Raw genomic sequence first — 12,360 nt, forward strand, 5'->3', positions numbered from 1 at the left:
GACAGGCGGGTGAGTGAGACAGGTGAAGGGGTGACAGGCAGGTGAGTGAGACAGGTGAAGGGGGTGACAGGCAGGTGAGTGAGACAGGTGAAGGGGGTGACAGGCAGGTGAGTGAGACAGGTGAAGGAGGAGACAGGCAGGTGAGTGAGACAAGTGAAGGGGGAGACAGGCAGGTGAGTGAGACAGGTGAAGGAGGAGACAGGCAGGTGAGTGAGACAAGTGAAGGGGGAGACAGGCAGGTGAGTGAGACAGGTGAAGGGGGTGACAGGCAGGGGAGTGAGACAAGTGAAGGGTGAGACAGGCAGATGAGTGAGACAGGTGAAGGGGGAGACAGGCAGGTGAGTGAGACAGGTGAAGGAGGAGACAGGCAGGTGAGTGAAACAGGTGAAGGGGGTGACAGGCAGGTGAGTGAGACAGGTGAAGGAGGAGACAGGCAGGTGAGTGAGACAAGTGAAGGGGGAGACAGGCAGGTGAGTGAGACAGGTGAAGGAGGAGACAGGCAGGTGAGTGAGACAAGTGAAGGGGGAGACAGGCAGGTGAGTGAGACAGGTGAAGGGGGAGACAGGCAGGTGAGTGAGACAGGTGAAGGGGGAGACATGCAGGTGAGTGAGACAGGTGAAGGGGGAGACAGGCAGGTGAGTGAGACAGGTGAAGGAGGAGACAGGCAGGTGAGTGAGACAGGTGAAGGGGGAGACATGCAGGTGAGTGAGACAGGTGAAGGGGGAGACAGGCAGGTGAGTGAGACAGGTGAAGGGGGAGACAGGATAGGTGAGTGAGACAGGTGAAGGGGGAGACAGGCAGGTGAGTGAGACAGGTGAAGGGGGAGACAGGCAGGTGAGTGAGACAGGTGAAGGGGGAGACAGGATAGGTGAGTGAGACAGGTGAAGGGGGAGACAGGCAGGTGAGTGAGACAGGTGAAGGGGGAGACAGGCAGGTGAGTGAGACAGGTGAAGGGGGAGACAGGCAGGTGAGTGAGACAGGTGAAGGGGGAGACAGGCAGGTGAGTGAGACAGGTGAAGGGGGAGACAGGCAGGTGAGTGAGACAGGTGAAGGGGGAGACAGGATAGGTGAGTGAGACAGGTGAAGGGGGAGACAGGCAGGTGAGTGAGACAGGTGAAGGGGGAGACAGGCAGGTGAGTGAGACAGGTGAAGGGGGAGACAGGCAGGTGAGTGAGACAGGTGAAGGGGGAGACAGGCAGGTGAGTGAGACAGGTGAAGGGGGAGACATGCAGGTGAGTGAGACAGGTGAAGGGGGAGACAGGCAGGTGAGTGAGACAGGTGAAGGGGGAGACAGGCAGGTGAGTGAGACAGGTGAAGGGGGAGACAGGCAGGTGAGTGAGACAGGTGAAGGGGGAGACATGCAGGTGAGTGAGACAGGTGAAGGGGGAGACAGGCAGGTGAGTGAGACAGGTGAAGGGGGAGACAGACAGGTGAGTGTAGTGATATGTAGTCACAAATGAACAAGCGTGGAATATCCGTGTAGGAGTTTTATTAACACACGTCTTTAGCCGTAGCTTCGGACCAAGAACAACACACACGTCACACGCGATGTATCCATGCGCCGTGCGCTATAGAAAACATAGTCCCTTAACACCACAGTGAGTGAGACAGGTGAAGGGGGAGACAGGCAGGTGAGTGAGACAGGTGAAGGAGGAGACAGGCAGGTGAGTGAAACAGGTGAAGGGGGTGACAGGCAGGTGAGTGAGACAGGTGAAGGAGGAGACAGGCAGGTGAGTGAGACAAGTGAAGGGGGAGACAGGCAGGTGAGTGAGACAGGTGAAGGAGGAGACAGGCAGGTGAGTGAGACAAGTGAAGGGGGAGACAGGCAGGTGAGTGAGACAGGTGAAGGGGGAGACAGGCAGGTGAGTGAGACAGGTGAAGGGGGAGACATGCAGGTGAGTGAGACAGGTGAAGGGGGAGACAGGCAGGTGAGTGAGACAGGTGAAGGAGGAGACAGGCAGGTGAGTGAGACAGGTGAAGGGGGAGACATGCAGGTGAGTGAGACAGGTGAAGGGGGAGACAGGCAGGTGAGTGAGACAGGTGAAGGGGGAGACAGGATAGGTGAGTGAGACAGGTGAAGGGGGAGACAGGCAGGTGAGTGAGACAGGTGAAGGGGGAGACAGGCAGGTGAGTGAGACAGGTGAAGGGGGAGACAGGATAGGTGAGTGAGACAGGTGAAGGGGGAGACAGGCAGGTGAGTGAGACAGGTGAAGGGGGAGACAGGCAGGTGAGTGAGACAGGTGAAGGGGGAGACAGGCAGGTGAGTGAGACAGGTGAAGGGGGAGACAGGCAGGTGAGTGAGACAGGTGAAGGGGGAGACATGCAGGTGAGTGAGACAGGTGAAGGGGGAGACAGGCAGGTGAGTGTAGTGATATGTAGTCACAAATGAACAAGCCTGGAATATCCGTGTAGGAGTTTTATTAACACACGTCTTTAGCCGTAGCTTCGGACCAAGAACAACACACACGTCACACGCGATGTATCCATGCGCCGTGCGCTATAGAAAACATAGTCCCTTAACACCACATCTCCCTTCTTTGAGTCTGTTGAGACACAGTGTTACCAAATAAACATTTTCTTCAAAACAAATAAATAGAGATTTGTGCAAACAATATTTCAAGCATGTTTCTTGAACATTTCTAATATCCGAGATATCACTCCTATAACATTTAACTAGGGTATTCTTTCCCGAACATTTATTTACACAAACTCCTCAAATCTTTCTGGAGGTTTTATTTTCACTTCTTCTCAACACTTCAGGACTCTGGTTTGGCAGGAGAAGAATCTTCTTATGTGGCTTCCGTTTGTTCACATTTTCCTTCTCAGTCTCGAGCCTTCAGTTGGTTGTTCAGGTGTTTAAACAGTTGTCTAAGATGATCTGTTTCGTGTCACTTCACCTTCGTCAGTCTGGACTATATATGACCTTGGTGGATCAAACTGTTTATCAACAGTCGCAGGTTTGATCCAGCCCTTTTCCTGCTCTAATTTTACAGCCACTAAAGGTCCGGATAGCAGCTCCGGCAAGGGTTTAGGATTGTACCTTGTGTTAAAGTTTCGACTGTATCTTTCCTTTACTTTTGCATCTTTTTGCCTCACCTGCATCAGATCAGGCCATGCAGGCTGCAATCTAAGCTTCAATGGTCGGAAGAGTTGTGCGGATTTGTCTTCCCAACATCAGCTGAGCTGGACTCACTCCAGTCACTTGTAAAGGTGTTGCTGTGTAGGACAAGAGTGCTAGTGATGGATCGCTCTGTCTTAGAATCTGTTTTTCAGTTTGCACTGCCCTCTCTGCCTCACCATTAGCCTGTGCATTATTCTAGTTATATGATCAAAATCATAAGCTCTTGAAAAAGGCTGCAAACTCTTGACCTGAAAACTGTGGTCCGTTGTCAGTTATGAGTTTGTTTGGACAACCCCATCTTGCAAAGATGTTCTTCAGGCTGAAAACTGTACTGTCAGTAGTCAATTTTGAAAGGTGCAAAATTTCAATATACCGGGAAAAATAATCAACCACCACTAAATCGTTTTTTCCCTCAAAGTGACAAATGACGACTTGCTAGCGGTGAACAGATAAGAGGCTCTTTCTCTTGAGATGGTTTCATCTCCTGACATTCTCTACACACACTGATCAGGTCCTGAATGTTTTACTCAGACCCGGCCACCAAACACTACCTTTGGCTCTCTCACGACACTTCACTCTGCCCTGGTGACCATCGTGAACGCGCTGTAGTATTTCCGACCTCATGTTTTGTGGAACTACTATTCTGTCCTTGTAAAGTAATACACTTTGTGACACAGTAAGGTGATCACGATGTGAGAAATAAGGTTTCACACATACCGGTACATCAGCGTAATACCTCGGCCATCCATCTGTAATGATCTTTTGGACCAACTTCAACTCTGGGTCTAGTTGAGTCTGTTTTCTAATCAGTTCCAGCTTTCCAGGGGAAACTGGCCAACGTTCTTGAACTGCTTCCTCATACGCCTCCATCTCACTGGTCAGTTCTGATGCTTCTTGTTTAACTTCTACCAGTGGATGTCGAGAGAGTGTATCTGCCACGACTAACTGTTTCTGGTACAAACTCTGTCACAGGATTGTATCTCATCATGCGGATCAGCAGTCTCTGGCCCCTCATAGGCACACAGTCCAAATCGTTGCTGTTAATAAGAGCTACAAGTGGTTTGTGGTCAGTCTGAAGTCTGAAAGAATCTAGACCGTACAGATATCTGCTAAACTTTTCACATGTCCACACTGCAGCAAGCCACTCTTTCTCAATTTGAGCATAGCGCTTCTCAGCATCAGTTAATGTTCTAGAACAATAAGCTACCGGTCTTAGCTGCCCATCATGTTCTTGCATTAAGACGCCTCCAAGCCCAGAGCTACTTGAATCAGCACTTATTACTGTGGTTTTGTTCACATCCTAATAAGCTAACACAGGAGCTTCAACCTGTGCAGGGCCCCATGTCCATGTTACATCTGTCTTTAACAAGTCATTCAGGGGTTTCGCAATATCAGACAGGTGAGGAAGATACCTGCCCAAATAATGAACCATCCCCAGAATCCTTCTGAGGTCAGGCACATTGTTTGGTTCAACCAGCTGCATGATGGCTTGAACTTTCACATCATCTGGACGTATTCCGTTCTCATCAATGGAGTGTCCCAAGTAGTTTAGTTTCCGCTGTCGCAGTGAGACCTTCTCATTGTTCAGCTTCAGGCCTGCTCTCCTCAAGGTTTCAAGAGTGTTTTGAAGTATCTCCTCCTGTTGCTCCTCTGACTCCGAATAAACAAGGATGTCATCCATGTATACAGCGACTCCATCAAGCTCTTTCAGCAGTTCTGTCATCTCACGCTGGAAGATTTCTGGGGCACTTGTTATTCCAAATGGAAGCCTGTTGAAGTAGTATCTCCCAAATGGCGTTATGAACGTCGTCAACTTTGCACTCTCAGGATCCAGCGGTATCTGCCAAAATCCACTTGCAGCATCAAGTAGAGAAAACATTTTGGCATGTGCTAATTTTGGCAAGATGTCATCCATCGTTGGTAGCAAATACTTTTCCCTCTTGACTGCTCTGTTGAGGTTCTTCAAGTCAACACATATCCTCAGCTGTTCCTTGTTCTTCTTTGGTACTGGTACCATTGGAGCGCAGCACTCTGTTGGTTCCTTGATTTCTGTTATTACTCCAGCATCAACCATACGTTTCAATTCCTCCTTCACTTTCAGAAGCATAGGTATTGACACTCTTCTTCTTCTTCTGTTGTCAGACTGTATGGTTGGACATCATCTATAAGTCTGATTTTTATTGGTGTGATGTTCAATGTTCCAATTTCATTTGAACTTTGGATCTTTTCCTTCTGTGAAGTTTTCACCTCTCTGATCCGTTTCACTAAGCCCATCGCTGTTGCTACGTTTCTTCCGAGCAGATGACTTTCACTACCACAGAGGACGTGAACTTTGAACTTGTAATGTCTCTGTTTACTCCTAGTAGTCGCTGTGAAATAACCCAAACACTCAAGGCTACCTCCTGGGCTGTCCAGTGGTACTTGGGCCTTCTTTAAAGCAGGTTTTCCACTCATCAACTTGAATGTATTTTCTGATATAACAGTGGTATCAGCGCCAGTGTCAATTTTAAAGTTCACCAGAACGTCAAGAATTCTGAGTTTCACTTTCCAGGCGTCATTAGAGTCGTTTACTTCTGTGACCTCTCCTAGGAAATGTAGATGATGGTTGTCTGTCCTCACATTGACCTCATTGACTGTGATGACACACAGCAGCAAAATGTCCCATCTTTTTACATGTGTGGCTCTCAGAGTTTCTTGCAGGACACACTTTGTTAAGGATTTTGATTCAAACTCCACTTCAGTACAGCTTCTACAATTGCTTTACTTTCTTCAAAAAAAAACAACCGCTGGAACACACAAGCGTTAATCAACTTTTCCCGGAGCAAGTTACACATCAAATCCGGGATCGAACAATACACATCCTTCAAAATAAAAGTACTGTGCATAACACAATGAGTAAAGGCGCTTTCTTTTACATTGTTTAACACACTTCATCTCTTAAATGATCTTTTCCACATCTGTAGCACTTCTTTCTTCCTTTTGATGCAAGTGCTTGATTTCCTCTTTGTCCATGTCTCTGCATTTGACCAGCATCCTTCTTAGTTCTCCACTTTGATACTTCATTCAGGTTAGTTCTTGTCTCTGCGTGAGCTCTTCACTGATGTGACTTTTAACTTGTTCTGATTGACGCACTCACTCGACCTCTTTGTCCGGAGTTAGGTCCGGGGTTAACTGTAGCTTCTCTGACAGTTCCCTATCCAAGATGCTCACGACCAGTCTGTCACGAATATTTTCATTTTTCACTTCGGCAAAGGCACATGTGTCTGCGAGCTCGTGCAGGGCGCGGATGTATAAAGATATTTACATGTATATATTTATAATATAACATGTATCCTCCGTGCTCTCACTGGGCTGCTGTACACGCTGGTGAAAACGTGCTCGTTCGTGTATGACGTTAACTTTTGGCACAAAATAATTGTCCAGTTTGCCCAGCAGGGTTTCATAGTCATCTTCATCTTCTTCTTGCCCAAAGACGAACGTTTTAAACACTTGCTCGGACTCTTTTCCAAGCGAATAGAGCAGCTACACACCTGCACCTCTCCCTCCTCCTTGTTTAGCTTCGTTGCCACGAGGTGGCGCTGGAAGCGTTGTCTCCACTCCGGCCATAGTTGCGGGCGAGAAAAGTTCAAACTTTCTGGTGGGGAGAATTTCGCCATGATCCTTCAACTTCTGACACCATGTAGTGATATGTAGTCACAAATAAACAAGCGTGGAATATCCGTGTAGGAGCTTTATTAACACACGTCTTTAGCCGTAGCTTCGGACCAAGAACAACACACACGTCACACGCGATGTATCCATGCGCCGTGCGCTATAGAAAACATAGTCCCTTAACACCACAGTGAGTGAGACAGGTGAAGGGGGAGACAGGCAGGTGAGTGAGACAGGTGAAGGGGGAGACAGGCAGGTGAGTGAGACAGGTGAAGGGGGAGACAGGCAGGTGAGTGAGACAGGTGAAGGGGGAGACAGGCAGGTGAGTGAGACAGGTGAAGGGGGAGACAGGCAGGTGAGTGAGACAGGTGAAGGAGGAGACAGACAGGTGAGTGAGACAGGTGAAGGGGGAGACAGGCAGGTGAGTGAGACAGGTGAAGGGGGAGACAGGCAGGTGAGTGAGACAGGTGAAGGGGGAGACAGGCAGGTGAGTGAGACAGGTGAAGGGGGAGACAGGCAGGTGAGTGAGACAGGTGAAGGGGGAGACAGGCAGGTGAGTGAGACAGGTGAAGGGGGAGACAGGCAGGTGAGTGAGACAGGTGAAGGGGGAGACAGGCAGGTGAGTGAGACAGGTGAAGGGGTAGACAGGCAGGTGAGTGAGACAGGTGAAGGGGGAGACAGGCAGGTGAGTGAGACAGGTGAAGGGGTAGACAGGCAGGTGAGTGAGACAGGTGAAGGGGGAGACAGGCAGGTGAGTGAGACAGGTGAAGGGGGAGACATTAGTGAGGTGAATAAAACTTTTGAAAAAGTAACAATCAAACAAAAAGAGTTCAAACAGCTGAGAGTGAGGAAGAGATGGAGCAGGAATGAGAGAAAGTCAGGAAATTAAAAAGGAAAAAAACAAACACTGTAGTGAAGGAGAAAATAAACAAACTTCAGACAGAGTGATGGACAGAATAAATAAAACAACAGAACAAAGGTCAGACGTGACTGACAGCAGTGATGAGGGAGACATTGTATCAGACAGTAGTGACGTGTCTCTCACTGCGAGTCAAGAAAAGAAAATATACAACACGACCATGTTCAAGAACTTTTTAACAGAAACGAAGAACATGAAGGGCCTAAAAATTTAAAAGTATTTCCCGGACGTTAAACTGTTTCATTTATCAGCGAGAACACATGTTAGTAACAAGTACAAAGGAGCGTTCACAGACCCGGAGATATATAGAATAAAGAAATGAATGCAGAAAGTGAAAATGACTGGTGATTTTATTCGGCTTTTTACTAAATTATTGTTTTTAAACTTCTTACTTTTTATTATGGAGGGTTTTAAAGTATGACTGTGTTTTTTAACCAGAGTTTTTACGACGTTCTTAGTTATTTTTGGAATGATTTTAGACGAACAAAAAATGATTTCACTTCTCTTCGACAGTGGTGGATCATGGTAAAGTCCAGATGAAGCTTTTATGTCAGCAGCTCACTCTAAATGTCACACGACACATATCTGGATCTATCAGAGATCTGGAGACTCAGATTGTGGAGCTAGAAGGTCTAGCCACAGGAAATCGAGGCTACATTGAAACCCTCAAAAGTAAAAGTCTAGATCTAGCCAACCTGCTGGACACCAGGGTCCAGGGCACCATGGTCCGGGCCAGGATGAAGAACATCCAAGAGATGGACGCCCGACTGCCTTCTTCTTCGGCCTGGAGAAGAAACGAGGACAGAGGAAGCTCATCCACTGCCTACTGTCGGAAGACGGTCAAGAACTGACAGAACACCTGGAGATCCGGCAGAGAGCAGTGGACTTTTATCGGGCTCTATGACTCTCCCTGGAACCCCTTCTTCACAAGATCCGAGGGTTCATGTCTGTTTTTACCTGGTTTTAGTGGAAATGTGGTTTTATCTTCGTATGCTGATGTCTGTCTGTCTGTCTGTCTGTCTGTCTGTCTGTCTGTCTGTCTGTCTGTCTGTCTGTCTGTCTGTCTGTCTGTCTGTCTGTCTGTCTGTCTGTCTGTCTGTCTGTCTGTCTGTCTGTCTGTCTGTCTGTCTGTCTGTCTCTCTCTCTCTCTCTCTCTCTCTCTCTCTCTCTCTCTCTCTCTCTCTCTCTCTCTCTCTCTCTCTCTCTCTCTCTCTCTCTCTCTCTCTCTCTCTCTCTCTCTCTCTCTCTCTCTCTCTCTCTCTCTCTCTCTCTCTCTCTCTCTCTCTCTCTCTCTCTCTCTCTCTCTCTCTCTCTCTCTCTCTCTCTCTCTCTCTCTCTCTCTCTCTCGGTTTCTGCGGTTTCTCCTCAAACTAATCTTCTTCGACACTGGTTTCAATACATGATCAGGTAAGATTTTTTTTCGTTTATTCGTATCGACGAGCGATTCGCGTGTCGTCAGGTGCGTCTTCCGGAGGAATGACGTCCTCCGTGACGTCGACTCCGTCTATCCGGCAGGGAGTGCGCATAGTCCCGCCGGACCCCGACGTCACTGTCGAGGAGGTTCTACTGTGTGTCGGTGAGCAAGTGGGTCATGAAAAATGCTCATTTGCATCACGAATGAATAAAGCTGTGGTGGTGTTTCTGACGGAGGAAACATGCGTGTTCGAGCTGATAGAAAAAGGTGTTTTTGTCAGAGACGCGTTCGTGCAGGTGTCACCGCTGTCGGTTCCGTCCACACGGATCACCGTGTCTGGTGTCCCGCCCTTCATCACCAATGACAGTCTAGAGAGCGAGCTGCGGCGGGTCGGGAAGTTCGCAAGTGGCTTTAAGACGGTTAACCTGGGATGTAAAGATCCCAGACTGAAGCATGTCCAGTCCCTGAGAAGACAAGCCTTCATGTTCCTCGACTCACCTGCGCAGACGCTGGAGGTTTCTTTCCGCGTTAAACATGGCGATGGATTATATATGATGTACGCGAGCTCAGGGCAGTTCAAATGTTTCGAGTGTGGAGATGTTGGACAGAAACGTGCAGCGTGTCCGCATAGAGAGCACGTGGCGGCGGCCGCAGTGATTGCCTCACCTGTCGCCGCGGTGAGCGCCTCACCTGGCGCCGCGGTGAGCGCCTCACCTGGCGCCGCGGTGAGCGCCTCACCTGGCGCCGCGGTGAGCGCCTCACCTGTCGCCGCGGTGAGCGCCTCACCTGTCGCCGCTGCGCGCTCGCCAGCGGAGCAGAAGGACGCGCAGGTGACAGGTGTCAGTCAACACACGGAGGACAACAAAGAGGCTGCAGAAGCAACAGCCTCCACGAGTGTCGATCAAACCCTCATCGATGAAACGGTGAAAGAAAACCAAGCGTGTAACAGTCAAGAATCGTGTCACGTGGATGACATGGAATATGGATCAGACTCGGACGCAGTGTCTGTGTGTGAAAGCGTCAGAAGTGTAGACGATCTCTACTCTCTAGAAGAGATCAACAATTTCCTCGAAGTGACGTATAACAAATCTATAAACATTACTGATCATTTTAGTAACACTGAAAAGTTCATTAAATCTGTGAACACAATAAAAAAACTGGTTGGATTTGAAGTCCTGGACGAAAGAAAACGTTATCGCTTAAAGAAACACGTCACGGCTCTAAGAAAGGCAAAAAATACTAGAACTGTTAGAAATAAAAAGTAAAAATGATCATGTATCACTTGGGCTCCTACTTTTCTACTCTCATTGTTTCTTCTCCTGTCTCTTTGTGTTTGTTTCTTCAATGCAGAACCTTAAGATCGGATCTTTGAACATAAACGGTGGGAGAGACAGACAGAAAAAGGCTTTAATAGCTGGAATAGTCCTTCAAAAAAAGGTAGATGTGCTCTTCTTACAAGAAACACATACCAAGCAGTATGTTCCGGGTGTAAGGGTTCAGTCCCACTGGTTTTTTGACCACAAACTACTACAAGATAGCGCCTTCTGTCAGGGATTTGAGGTTCTCTGGGAGCAATGGAAAGGAAAGAAGAGTAGCTTCAGTTCTCTAAAGCAGTGGGAAGTTATGAAGACACAAATTCGTCTTTTTTGCCAACAACACACCTCCCACTCCACGGCAACAATTAAGGCAGCAGTCCACAAGCTTGAGGTCAGCATTAAAGACATAGAGTAAGAGCTGCACAGTAATTCAGATCCTGCCTCTGCTCAACTTCTTAAAGGGCAAAGGTCAGAGTTGAGCTCCTCCTGCAAGAAAGAGTGAAAGGAGCCCTTGCCAGGTCTCGTTTTCTCCGTCTTTAAGACATGGACGCCCGACAGCTTTCTTCTTCAACCTGGAAAGATCGGCGGCACAGAAGAAGCAGATGACCTGAAGCTTCCTGGAGGAAGGGTGACCACAAACCTGGGCCAGATAAGGAGCCATGCTGTGGTCTTCTACACTGAACTCTTCGAGGCGGGACAGTGCAGGGATGTTAGGGGTGTTTTGTGTTCTGTTAGTCAAGACAATGAGGTGAACATCAATGTATGATTATTTTGTTTTGTCTGTTGCCTCTTTTTTTTTTTCTGTGATGCTTTCTTTTCTCTATTTCAATAACACCTGATTTGTAGTTGTTGTGGTTAATTGTATTTGCAATAGTCAATAAAAGGAATTTAAACCTCAACCTCTCTCTCTCTCTCTCTCTCTCTGCTGCGAGGGTGAACTGGGGAAAAAGTGAGGTCGTATGTTTGAACGGTTGGCGAGACGGTCCCAGTTCTACCCCAAAACGTGGAAAAATGATTGTTTTAAGTATCTTGGTGTGTTTTTAGGAAACAAAGATTATGAAAGAAGGAACTGGGATTGTGTTTTAGAAAAGATAGAAGGAAAAATAAAAAAAATGGAAATGGATAAAAAAAGAAATGTCTTTTAGAGGAAAAACACTTGTTTTAAACAACCTTATGTTTCCTCTAATGTTTTTGGCGTCTGAGCAAACATCTCCCTGAGCGTCCCTTGTACCACTGTGAGCAACATCAGACGTACTGTCATCAGGCCAGTATCGCATCCATTCAATATTAACTTGGGATAATATAATTGATTTATATAATAACCATGTCATCTTTGACAATTAATATTATGCTTCCTAGCTACAATATTACGATTTAATGATCAATTTCTCTACATTCTACATTGAAATGATATAATATTTTGTGGAATAGTCACATCTTCAAGAAGAGATCAATGTCAGTCCATGATTGTTACCCATGGAAAGTATTTATTTATCGTAATCTTAAATCTTCCATTTAAATGATCTAAAACAGGGGCGTCCACACTTCTTCGGTTTGCGAGCTACTTTTCTAATGATCAAGTTCAAAAGATCTTCATCAAATTTGCTCAACAGAAGTAAGAACATACTTCACTCAGATGACTTGAATGAAGTGAATGATGATCAGTGATGATGGAAGGATGTGTGGATTTAATCATCTTCATAGAAATGCTGACTTACATAAATAACTAGAGTCAAATAGTTCAGTCAGTGAGGAGCATATTTCCTCTTAAGAAGATACTCTGAGAGTAACTTCCAAAAATGTCTTCAGCTCAGTGTCAGCCTGTGTTAAATCTCATCCTCCACTGCAGACAAGTTCAGACTCGTATGTACTAAGAATTGCATTGATTTCCTACTAAAAATGGTCGTTCATTCGAACCCAAATGGTGCACAAAAAATAT

Source organism: Callionymus lyra, chromosome 3, assembly GCF_982586985.1.
Source record: "Callionymus lyra chromosome 3, fCalLyr1.hap1.1, whole genome shotgun sequence".
In the NCBI taxonomy this organism is placed as follows: domain Eukaryota; kingdom Metazoa; phylum Chordata; class Actinopteri; order Syngnathiformes; family Callionymidae; genus Callionymus; species Callionymus lyra.